Raw genomic sequence first — 12,470 nt, forward strand, 5'->3', positions numbered from 1 at the left:
GCCGTCTGGTGAAGTCACCATAATTAAATTAGATGAGTACTTATTTTGAAGTACCAATGGATGTTTGGAAATATGATTCCTAATAAAATCATCTCCAACGAGTCAGGGTTCTCAGCAGTTCATTAATCATTGGGGGATTTTTACGTTACAATGTTAGGTTCTATGATAAAAGCAGAACTGTGTAAGTAAGACATTTTATTTTTAGAAGGCAGGTATGGAACTACAGCTTAAAACCAGTAGGTTTAAAACTGGAATTGTATTCACCTAAGCAGGTATCATTAAAAAAAAAAATTATACCCCAATTCACATGGTAACTGGGACATTCCTTCAGGGTGTTTATTTGTGTGTTTTATTTTTTAGAAGTAGAGAAAATAATGTTGTTTTTTCTTTGTTATTTTATTTTTTTCCTTCAGTGCCAGCACTTGAATTCAAAGCATGGACATTGTCCCTTAGTTTTCTTCTTCTCCCTCCTCTCCCACCCTCAAGATTGGCACTCTCCTCCCTCTTTTGCCACAGCTTCACTTCTGGCCCTTTGGTGTTTAATTAGAGAGGAATCTCATGGACATGGCTGCCTGACTTCGAACTTTGATCCTCAGGTGTGAGCCATGAGCACCTGGCTCTCTCAGACTTTTTCTCCATGGTCTCACATTGAACTAAGATCCTCTAGACCTCTGCCTTCACAATGTCTCTTTTTCCTAGTTTAGGTCATTGAACCCAATAATAGAAGCACTAAGTAGCCATTGTTGAAAGACTGAGAGTCAGAAGTTACCTCTTGAGTTCTAGGCCTCCACCACAGTCTCCATAGCAGGAGTTGGGCGGGCCAGGTGCTTTGTCCAGGCTTTGGGTTCTAGGTTTTGTGTGCTGGAGATTGAACTCAAGGTCTCATGCATGCAAGTGTTCTACCACTTTGAACCATACTCTTAGCTCTTTGTCTTTTTCTCTCTCTATGTCTATGTCTTTCTCTCCTTCTCTTTCTAGTCCTGGGGCTTGAACTCAGGGCCTGGGCACGGTCCCTGAGCTTCTTTTGGTCAGAGATAGCACTCTACCACTTGAGCCACAGCACCACTTCCAGCCTTTTCTGTTTATGTAGTACTGAAGAATGGAACCCAGGGTTTCATGCATGCTAAGCAGGCACACTACCAGTAAGCCATATTCCCAGCCCTGGCTCTTTTAGGTAGAGTCCTTGCTTAATTTGTCTTGGCCGACTTTGAACTTGCACACCTCCTGCCTCCATCTCTCTAGTAGTAGCTGGGATCTCAAAATTGGCTGGCCTCAGGTAGATGTTTCATTTATAGAATGGAGGTGGTGACTAGAGATCACACAATGGGAAAGGACCCACCAAGTTAATAGAGTTTTCTGTCAGTCTCCCTCTTGGCTTATGTTGACATTTCCTTCTTTTCTTGAATTTTAAAAATGCCAATGCTGAGGACTGACCTTTCTCTACCTGTGTTTCCCCCTCACATACCCCCCCAATTGTGGGCAGCTCTTTTTTTTCAAGTCTGTCACTCCATCACTTTGAGCCACAGCTCCACTTCTGGTTTTTGAGTGGTTAATTAGAGATAAGAGTTTCACAAAAACTTTTATGCCCAGGCTGGCTTTGAACATTGATCCTCAGATCTAAGCCTCCTGAGTACCCAAGATTATAGTCATGAGTTACCAGTGCCCGGCTTTCAAACTGTGTTCTTTTAAAGTAAAATCCTTTACTTCCTTTGCTTTAATATATAATATATAAACATTATATATACTTAAATTCACATTCTCAGCCCTGCCTTAAATATTATCAACAAACTATTAACTTTTTTTTGCCAGTCTTGGGACTTGAACTCAGGGCCTGGGCACTGTCCCTGGCATCTTTTGCTCAAGGCTAGCACTCTACACTTGAGCCACAGTGCCAATTCCAGCATTTTCTGTTCACTTGGTACTGAGGAATCTAACCTAGGGCTTCATGCATGCTAGGCAAGCACTCTACCAAAAAGCCACATTCCTATCCCTCAACTCACGTTTTTATCCATGGTCCTGAACTAGAAACCTCCTTTTTTTTCTTTTCTTTTTTCTCTCTCTCTCTTTTTTTTTTTTTTTTTTTTTGCCAAATCTAGGGACTGATTAGAGAAGTCTTTTACCACAAGGTGAAGAACGAGGGGGTTCCTCAACTCCTTAGTTTCCACAGAAAATAGACAAGCAAACAAAATCATCTCTCAGGGACCTGAAATCCAAACATGACCACAATTCTAAGGAACCTCCCCAGAAGGATGTCTCATAGAGTGGAAGTTTTAGCAAGGATTTAGTATAGCAGTATAGGAGTAGGGGCAATAGAAGAAAAGATAAAAGAAAAATAGGCCCACACTTGTCATCCTAGCTACTCAGGAGGCTGAGATCTGTGGATTGTTGGTTCAAAGCCAGCCCTGAGACAGGAAAGTTCCCGAAACCCTTATCTGTGATTAACTACCAGAAAGTCAGAAGTAGAACTATGATTCAAGTGGTAGAGTGCTACCCTTGAGCAAAAGAGCTCAGGGAGGGTGTTCAGTCCCTGAGTTCAAGCCTCACTGCTAATGCTCATCTGCCTCCCATCCCCCCCAAAAAAGAACGTTTTCCTGAGGCTCCAGACAAGAAATGTGAGGAAAAGACCCCATACGATTTCTCTTAGCTGTGGCTTTAGGCCTCTTGAGCTGGGGAGCACACACTGTCATATCACCACGCATCCTCTGATTACTAGTGTTTTTTGGGTAGCCAGGAGTCTATTCATGATTCATTATTCTAAAACATAGTGATGCTTTTTTTTTTTTTTTTTTTTTTTTTTTTGCCAGGCCGGGGCTTGAACTCAGCCTGGACACTGTCTTTGGACACGTTTTGCTCTAGGCTAGCACTCTGCCACTTGAGCTACAGCACCACTTCCATCTTTTTCTGTTATGTGTATGGGAATCTGTATATGGGAATTGAATCCAGGGCTTGGTGCATGCTAGGCAAGCACTCTACCACTAGGCCACACTCCCAGCTTTCATCTATCTTTTCTGTCTCACCCCTCCCCCACCTACCTCTCTCCTCCAAACTCCTACCTCTGACTTCCCATATTTTGGGAACTGGAATTTTCCCAGCATCCCTTCTTCATTACCTGGTTTGAATGGGGCAGCTCTGTTAAGAAGTGTCTGTCACAGTCCAGTGTCTGCTAGCACACATGGTGAGATGGGCCACTGTCTCCCAGCTGGACCGTTCTACTTTTTCATAGTCTGTCTGGATTTTCCATGCTAGGGGCCTAGCTTTGTCTCCACTTCCTCTTTCCCTGCTGCTTCTTGCTGCAAGTCCCTAGCTACATGGACAGCTTCAGGCTAAATGTTCTGACTCAAAAGCTTCTAGTTAAGTGAGGGAAGAGGAAGAATTAGTTGTGTATTTGGGATGTGTTTGTGCCTTACTAGCAGGTGATCTGATAATGCAGATTGCTTATCTCTAGTTTAGGCCAGTCTTCTTCTGAGTCAATGGACTAATGATTATTTTCTTTGTTTTTGTGCAGTAATGAGTGAAGACTTTAATTAAAAGTCCTTTCTTAAAACAATAGTTTATTTTGTGATGGTACAGGAACTTGAAGGCTTCATGCTCTTGCTGAGTTTTGTTTTTGTTCTGTTTTCTTTTGTTTTTGATCTTTAGGCTGGCAGTCTATCACTTGAGCCACAGCTTCATTTCTGACTTTCTGCTGGCTAATTGAAGTTAAGAGTCCCTCTCTGACTTTTTCTGTTTGCTCTGGCTTTGAGTTGTGATCTTCAGATCTCAGTCTTCTGAGTAGCTAGATTATAGGCATGAAAGCCACCAGCACCCACCATTAAAAGACATTTTTAAAAGAGGAGTAGTATTGACTTACAAAAAACCCCAAAATATTAAGTAGCCAGGTGTTGGTAGCTCACACCTGTAATCATAGCTACTTCAGGAGGCTAAGATCTGAGGACCATGGATTGGAGCCAGCCTGTGCTCCTTTTTTCCAAGTTTACAGAAATTTTGGGCAAAATTTACTGGTGCACAGGGAGGTCCATGAGGCTCTATCTCCAGTGAACCACCCAAAAAAGCCAGAAGTGGAACTGTGGCACAAGTGGTAGAGTGCTAGTCTTGAACACAAAAGTTCAGGGACACCGAGTTAAAGCCCCAGGACTGGCACCAAAACCTCCCCACCAAAAACCGGAGCATCCCCTCCACCAAAAAAAAAAAAAAAAAAAAAAAGACCTTAGTAAGTAGTAATAGAGAAATAAAAGAAATAAATAGAGACTTAAGAACTATAAGGGATGACTAGAAGAATATGCCCTGTCACTTTTAGTAAAACTGAACTGGAATTCCCATGTACTTACTGGATGTTATCATAGAGTGATAAGAGACCAATTTTGTCAGGGATTATGATCTGAAATCCCCCCCCATCCCCTCATCATTACCTCCTGCTAGCCTGTCCATTTTTTTCCCCTGCTCTTAAATTCTTTAGTACTCAACTTTCCCAGGGACTGAGGGGCTGTATAGCAATTGTGGTTGCCCCATTATCCTGTTTACCTGGTTCCAGCCTAAAGCAGTTAGTTAACCTAGAAATTTCCTCAGAAGATTTATTAATCCTAACACAGGCTTCTCTGAAGTCCCAGTCTTCTGGGGTCTTTATGTTTCTCCTTCTTCTCAAGAATATATAATTTTTTTTCTATCTCTTTTCCTCCTCTCCTCCTCCCTCACTCCCATTGAGACAGGGTCTTGGTATGTAGCCCTGGCTGGTTTGGAACTAGAGATTCTCCTATCTCAGCTTGCCAAGTTCTGACATTACAGATATGTGCCACCATGTCCTGCTTCTTATTTCCGTATTCAGGGTACTAGCCTTGAATATTGAGCAGAGGTTGGCTCTTTTAATAGAATGTTAACCTGGAAAGTCCCCTTATTTTAGGATGTTGTTAGCCAGGTGTGCCACTAGGGGCTATTGCTCTCCTAGTACTCTAGGGGATTGGGAGGAACTGCAGCATCTCTTGCCCCCCAGCTGGGTGGCACAGCTGTTGCAGCCAGTGGGGAGACCACCGGCAAGTGCTCATTTGCCTTGAGGGGAAATGTGATCCTGATTATCCTGCCTGCAGCGGGAGGATTACGTGGATTAAAGGAAATCCGGGGGTAATCCAGAAGCTTTATTTTGAACTACAGTTTGACCACATTCCTGACCACAGTTCATTGCCTGCATCTCTAATAACTAATTTATCACATTTGCTAGCTGTAGCTATAGCCCTTACCAGTTGCGGTCCTGTCATTTGAAGTCAGTGGCAGTTGTGAAGTGGCCGAAAGACTGGGGAGAAGGGAGGTGATGAGCAGCCTTGCCTGGGTGATTTAGTGTGGACAGGGAAACCACAGTGCTTGTTGGACCTTGAAGAGCCGAATTCCACGAATTCCTCACCTGCTGAGCCACTGGGAGGAATCTGTGACCATCAATAAGAGGTCAAACTCCATCTTGACACTGATACTTAGTCCAGTGAATAATCAGCATTACTAAGAAGTATAAATGTAATCTGATTTGGAGGTTTTAGTTTATTGATTGACTGTTGCAGAGTAACAGTCAGCCCTGCCATCTGAACTGTGTGAGATACTCAGTGTGTCCCAGACAAGTCACACACAGCACCTCTGGTGGCATTTAAAATTATGTATTCCTCTCCTCCCCACCCCGCACTGCCCAGACTTAAACTAAGGTCCTGGCCACTGTCCCTGAGCTGCTTTTGCTCAAGGCTAGCACCCTACCACTTGAGCTTCAGTGCCACTTCTGGCCTTTTCTGTGTATGTGATACTGAGGAATAGAACCCAAGGCTTCATGCACATTGGTAAGCACTTTACCACTAGGCCACATTCCCAGCCTCTCTGATTTTTTTTTTTGCCAGTCCTGGGTTTGAGCTCAGGGCCTGAGCCCTGTCCTTGGACTTTCTTAAGGCTAGAGCTCTACCACTTGAGCCTCAGCCCCACTTCCGGCTTTTTTCTATGTATGTGGTACCGAGGAATTGAACCCAGGTCTTCGTGCATGCTAGGCAAGCACTCTACCACTAGGCCAAATTTTTAAGTGAGCATAATGGATATAATTTCTGTACTCTTCACACATCAAATCCCTTATTTTCTTAGGTAAGTAAAAATCTAATGTAACTAACCAGCCTCAGAGACGAAAGATGGATTTTTACTTACTTAGGAAATGTGATAACAAAGTTAACCTGTTTGGCAGCTACCTTAACAATAATTGGGTGCTTTCCCAGTATACCATGGACCAGTCAGTGAGCTGTCTTGGGTCAATGTTCAGACCTTTGGAATATCCAGTTAGTTTTGCTGAGAGCAAGCTTTCCTGGTGCATAAGCTGCAGGCTTCCTCAAAACGGTGGCACAGAGCCTCCGTGGTGCAGAGCTTCTTAGTACAGTTGAGCATGGAGGCCAGGAGCAAAGGCCATCATCAGTTCCATGGCACAAAGGCTGCACCGGCCTTGCAGAGCTGTGGAGTTGGGAGCTCAGCTAATGCTATGGGCCAGCATTTCTGACACTGTGCTCCAGTCACATTGCAGGCCTTCACTGCACACATGCTTCTGCAGATGTCTTGACCAGTGGTGCAAACCTACATGGCAGGGCCTCTGAGTGCTGAGCCCGGAGGGTTAACCAAGAGGCAAGCACAGGTCCTTCCTTCAGTAATGTTGCTGTTGGGGCATGATGGGAGGGGGGGGTCATTTGTAAGCAACATTGATTTGAAAACAAATGCAGGAAGTAATGTGAAATTGTGTGTGTGTGTGTGTGTGTGTGTGTGTGTGTGTGTGTGTGTGTAGTGCTGATTATGGAATCACTGAGTTCTATCACCAGACCAAGGAAAAAGAATAGACTTTTTTGTGGTGCGGAGGAAGGGAGGGGAACACTAATGAGAATTGAACCCAGGGCCTCATGAGTGCTAGGCAAGTTTCAGCACTAAGCTAAACCTAATTCATTTTTCCCTTACTGTATTATGATGAAATTTCAAGTACATAGGGCTTTTTATAAACCGAGGGCACTTGTTTGTATTCTTTCTTCATTGCCTGTCACAGACATTCTCTCTACCTGGACCTTCTTCTCTAAGGTTTTTAAAACAGTACTTCAGTTGTCTCTTGGCACAAGTGGATGCTTTTTAGTTAGCCAGAAGACTAGAGTCGTGGGTGTTTGTGTGCAGTTTGAGATGTTTTTAAGGGCTGGATGTTGAAGAGGTTCAATCCAGATCTAGAGTGTCACACCAGGTCTAAATATATTCTCTGTTCTTACTTACAGCAATAGGGATTTTTTTTTTGGTGCATTTCTGTGACCATAGGGAAATCCTCTTATCTTTTTCCCTGTAATATTAGAATGTGAGTGTTTTATTCACAGGACGTTTGTTGAGAGGATGTTTAATTCTATGTGACATCCTGGGGAAGCACAGGTCAGACTATGTGGTTGATTCTCAAACTGTGGGATGGGGGCTTCTGGGGAGTCCTTGAGCTCTCGGTTGGGGACTCTTCAAAGTTAAATTGTTTTCAGAACAGCATTATATTGTCTTTTGCCTTTTCCCTCTCAAGCCTTTTACAAGTATTGAACCGTGCCCTGTAGCAGCAGTAAATGCGTGAAATCTCTGCAGAGGTGGTGATCTAATCTTACTGTTTTCAGTTAAGCCGATATTAAGGACATTTACAAAAACATCAAACAGTGTCACTCTTTTCAGTAACAGTTTTCTTTGAAAAATATAATTTTCAAAAATAAAAACAAATAAATTGTGCCGGGCTTCATGCAGGCGAACACTCTACCACTAGGTCAGGCTATCTCTGGTGGGTGGGTTTTTTTTTTTTTTTTTTTTTGGGTTGGTTGGTTTTGGTCTGGTTGTGGGGCTCGAAATCTCAGCCTGGCACTGTCTGTAACTCGTCTAGCACTCTACCTCTTTGAGCCGCCTCACCACTTTTGGGTTTTTTGGTGATTTATTGGAGATAAGATTCTTATGGACTTTTCTGCCCAGGCTGGCTTTGAACCTCGATCCTCAGATCTCAGCTTCCTGAGTAGCTGAAATGACAGGCGTGAGCCGCTGACATCCATCCTCTTGGGGTAGGGGATTAAATAAGGACTCAAGCTATACCCCTACTTTCTGGTTGCTCTGTTTGAGGTGACTTACAGAGAGACCAGGGTTGAAGCAGAGAGTAAGATTAAAGTGGGGTGATCAGTCAGTTACTAAGCTGTGGAGCCCATTGGGGCGACATAGTAGAACTCTTGTCTCAAGAAAAAGTAGAAGAAGAGATGGATTGGGAGGGTACTTAAACAGTGCAGCCAAGACATGGATTGTTAGTCGACTACAGCTGTGTCAGGAACATTGCAGAGCTGGGTTTGAGAGATAGAAATAGGGTTTTGTTTTTGTCTTTCTCTGGGCTGGTGAATGAAGGATTGCAGAGCAGAGCAGTGGCTCTCAATGTTTATTTTAGCCTGGTTTGAAATACCTTCACAAGTCCAAGGAAAGGTGTCAGGTAGACAGCACACAGGAGGAATTTAAGTCATCAGTGTTTGGTGATAGTAAGCATCAGAGAATGGATAAGATTCCCAGTCATAAAGAAGACAAGAAGGTGAATGAGGCCTAAACCTGGAGTAATCAAACAATTCCCCGTTATTTTCAGACATGAAAAGAAGTTGTAAAAAGCACATGGCATGCAGGTATGCTTTCCAGTATAACACTTCCTACTTTTTTTTTTTCTTGCCAATCTTGGCACTTGAACTCAGGGCCTGACCACTGTCTTTGAGCTTTTTCAAGGCTGGCACTCTACCGCTTGAGCCACAGCGCCATTTCTGGCCTTTTCTGTTTATATGGTACTGAGGAATTGAACCCAAGGGCTTAGTGGATGCTAGGCAAGCATGCTACCACTAGGCTACATTCCCAGGCCTTATTTCTCTCTTTGTTTTTTTTTTTTTTCCCTAGGTGCAGATCTAACTTTATTTTAGAAAACGTGCTCACTAAAATACAGGTCAAGCAGTGGCAGTTGTTGGGTCTTTCCCCAATGCCACTGTCAGGCAGTGGTAAAGCATGCTCACTAAAATACAGGTCAAGTGGTGGCAATTGTTGGGTCTTTCCCCAATGCCACTGTCAGGCAGTGGTGTCCTGAGACAGGACCCACTTGCGGGGAGTATCCGGGAGCTCCTGCTCCAGGTGGGAGGAGCCAGGCGCCCTCTGGCCAGCCCTTATTTCTAATTTAGAACTGGTTGTAGAAAGAGAAATCCTAGGAATCATTCCTAGAGAGATAAACCTCTAGCAACACAAATAAACTCACTATATGAGTTCATTCATTGTAACATTGTTTGTGATTGCAATTTAAATGCCTGTAAATAATCCGATGTCCCCAATGTGGAAAGAATGAGGGTCTTTGAGTCGATACAAAGTAACTGCCAGGATATATTATTAAAGACACTGCTAAACAGGGTCTATATAGTATTTTAATTTGTGGTAAAAAATAGGAAGATAATAAGGAAATAGAGGTATATTTTCTGGTTTGCAAAGTGAAAACAGGAAGCTGGTAAAATGGGCTTAGGATAGAAGAGAGATGAGGAAGCAGGGAGGGGAGGAGGGCTTTTATGAGAAAATCTCCAATAGTTCTGACATTTAGTACCACACGGATGTTTTATTCAATCAGAGGTAAATATATAAAAGCTATTAGGGTAGAAAGAAAAGTTCCAAACATAATAAAGATAAATGAACACGACTGCATCCATCCTAGTACATAAAAGCGCCTGGAAAGCATGAGTAAGAACTAAATCAATTTCTGTGCAGAATGCTGCATGTAAAACCCTGGGCTACAATCTGTAATGATTTTCTGAATTCAGAAGCTTTATTTCCTCATAGTGCTGTGAGTTAGGATCTCATACTGTTTATTACTCCAACCTTTTAACCTTTTCCCACTGTATTTCTTTTCCTTTTCTGTTCTCTCTCTCTCTCTCTCTCTCTCTCTCTCTCTCTCTCTCTCTCTCTCTCTCTCTCTCTTTGCTGTACTGCCATTTTGGTGAAAAGGCCTCAGGTTTTATGTCTACTAGGGAAAATTAGGTAGCAAGACTTCATCTCATATGTAGAACTGACTAATTAAAAGCAAAATGATGGGGCCAGGAGCGTAGCCTAGTGGTAGAGTGCTTGCCTACCATGCATGAAGCCCTGGATTTGATTCCTCAGTACCACATACTCAGAAAAAGCCAGAATTGGATCTGTGGCTCAAATGGTAGAATGCTAGCCTTGAGCAAAAAGTGTCCAAGGACAGTGCCCAGACCCTGAGTTCAAGCCCCATGACTGGCAAAAGAAAAGAAAAGAAAAAGGAAGTGACAATTCAGTAAAAGCATTGTTCATAAGCAGAGGGTAAAGAAACATAGATAATAAGTATACTAAAAAGCTCTTTAACTCCAGTGGCTCTTCAACCTATATATTAATGTGGATAATTTTAAGCAATACCATGTAAATAATGACATTTTAATACAGCACATTTAAATGAATACTTTTTATCTTTTCTTTTAGTGTATCTTCTGCTCTGAAAGTCTTCCATGAACACTGCAGTTTAAAAACATAAGTCATGTCATCTATTTTCTTTAAAGATTAAGATGGGGGCTATAATTTTGAGGTAAGTGCCAATTTGTATTTTTAAATTTCTTACGTTGAATTCAGAAGGAGAATGTGATTCTGAATCTTGCAGTTTATCTCTGAATTGTGTGTGTGTGTGCGTGTGCGTGAGTGTGTATGTGTGCATGAGTGTGTGTGTGTGTGTGTGTGTGTGTGAAATCTCAGGCCTTGCTTTAAGGTAGTCTGATAGTTAGGGTTACTTAACATAGAGTTAAGATCAGAAGTTTTTAAAGGAAAAAAGAAGAAGAGTGGAATCAGAAGCTCTTTGGAGAATTAAACACTGAAGAAACTTTAGGTTTCCCAAGGCAGTTGCAATAGGTAGCCTGGGCTGGCCTTGCACATGTGATTCTTACAAGTATGTGCCATTGTGCCAGGCTAAGAAATTTCTTTTAGATTTGACAACTAGAAAGTCATTAACCTCAGCAGGGGCCATTCAGGGTGATGTTTATGGCAGAATGGAGTAAAGAATGCAGAGGAAGTGGCTAGGTCTGGATAATTCATTTATTATACCAATATGTAGGTCCTCTGGTCACAGTGACCACTTCCAGGAACATTGGAGTTAGTAGAAATGGATTTTTAAACATAATTAATGCTCAACTTTTTTCCTAATTTCCTTCCTCCCCTCCCCCAAGAAAATCCTGGGGCTTGGGCACTATCCCTGAGCTTCATTTGCTCAAGGCTAGCACTCTACCATTTGAGGTACAACGCTTCTTCCAGCTTTTTCTCTGTATTTTTTTGGTACTGAGGAATTGAAGCCAGGGTTTCATGTGTGTGAGGCAAGCATTCTACCACTAAGTCACATTCCCAGCCCTTTCGTTTGTTTTTTAAATAGGGCCTCACACTTTTTACCCTGGTTGGCCTTTAATCAAAATCCTCTAGTGGCTTCCTCTCCAGTCACGGGATTGTAAGCCTGCATTATTACCTGGCCTTCCCCACTGTTTTTCACGTCTGTTTTTATTAACTCCATTGGTTTGAACAATACATAATGTATCCCAGTTACTTCCTGCTAACTGGATTGACAGCTGGGGGAAGGTACTCCTCATTTTGGACCTGTGAGGCTGTTAAAGGAAAACAATGGATGGTGGGGTGACAACCAGTATGGAGAAGTTCTTGATGGTTTCACTTTCTGTGTAATTAGGATAGGGAAAATATCAAGAAGGATCAATGGCAACATTATTTTTTAGGTGCGTGGGTGTTACACAGGCTGTGCACTGAGCTCTACCCCAGCTAAATGACCTGCTTTAATTTGAAGGATTGCCTTAGGAGCATCTTGCTGAGTTGTATAATATTCATGAACGAACGAATGCTCCAGTGATCTGTGGTGTGGTTTAAACTTGCGTTCCAGATTTTGCCAGTTCCTTTTCCTCCAGTTCTTCTTCTTTGCCTCTGGGCTCTTTTCATTCATATGTATTGGATGTTTACGCAGTTAGAAATAATGTTCATAAAGATGATATTGTTGAGCGCCTACAGTTTCTGGCCCTCTGATAATGTGATGTGCTCTTTGCTTTTCCTGAGAAAATAACTGTGGTCAGATTGTCCTGTAGTCTGCCCTAGACAGTGGGGACATTGTGAAGGAAACCCGGCTGTCTGCATTGCATGACCTTTCCGATCTGGCCTGTTTGATGCTGTACGCAGCTCACGTAGCCTTTTGACTGCCACATGATGGAGGAAGTGGTACGTAAAGAGGTAGACACAGCTGCCTTGTTGTCCTCAAGAGTTTTCCAATGTGAGAACATATTAGATAGTCACCTATGCTATGAAATACAGCTTTGCTTATTGTATTCATAGTACATAGGGTATACCTTAGGTAAAATTGTGTGGTAGTACAGATTAAGTGTCCTGATCTAAAACACTTCATAATCCAAACTTGTCTTGGAGTG

At 42.6% G+C, this 12,470-nt stretch overlaps 1 protein-coding gene across 1 annotated transcript in view; it reads left to right on the forward strand.

Moving 5' to 3' along the window:
* The window catches only part of Pik3cb (phosphatidylinositol-4,5-bisphosphate 3-kinase catalytic subunit beta), a 59,062-nt gene that overhangs the window by 1,357 nt on the left and 45,235 nt on the right, over positions 1-12,470 (forward strand). The window contains exon 2 of the mRNA XM_090323606.1: positions 10,489-10,591. The gene's annotated coding sequence lies outside the window, so the exon portion shown is untranslated. The remainder of the gene's footprint in view (positions 1-10,488; positions 10,592-12,470) is intronic.

Source organism: Megascapheus bottae, chromosome 32, assembly GCF_031878675.1.
Source record: "Megascapheus bottae isolate mThoBot1 chromosome 32, mThoBot2.hap1, whole genome shotgun sequence".
Taxonomy (NCBI): Eukaryota; Metazoa; Chordata; class Mammalia; order Rodentia; family Geomyidae; genus Megascapheus; species Megascapheus bottae.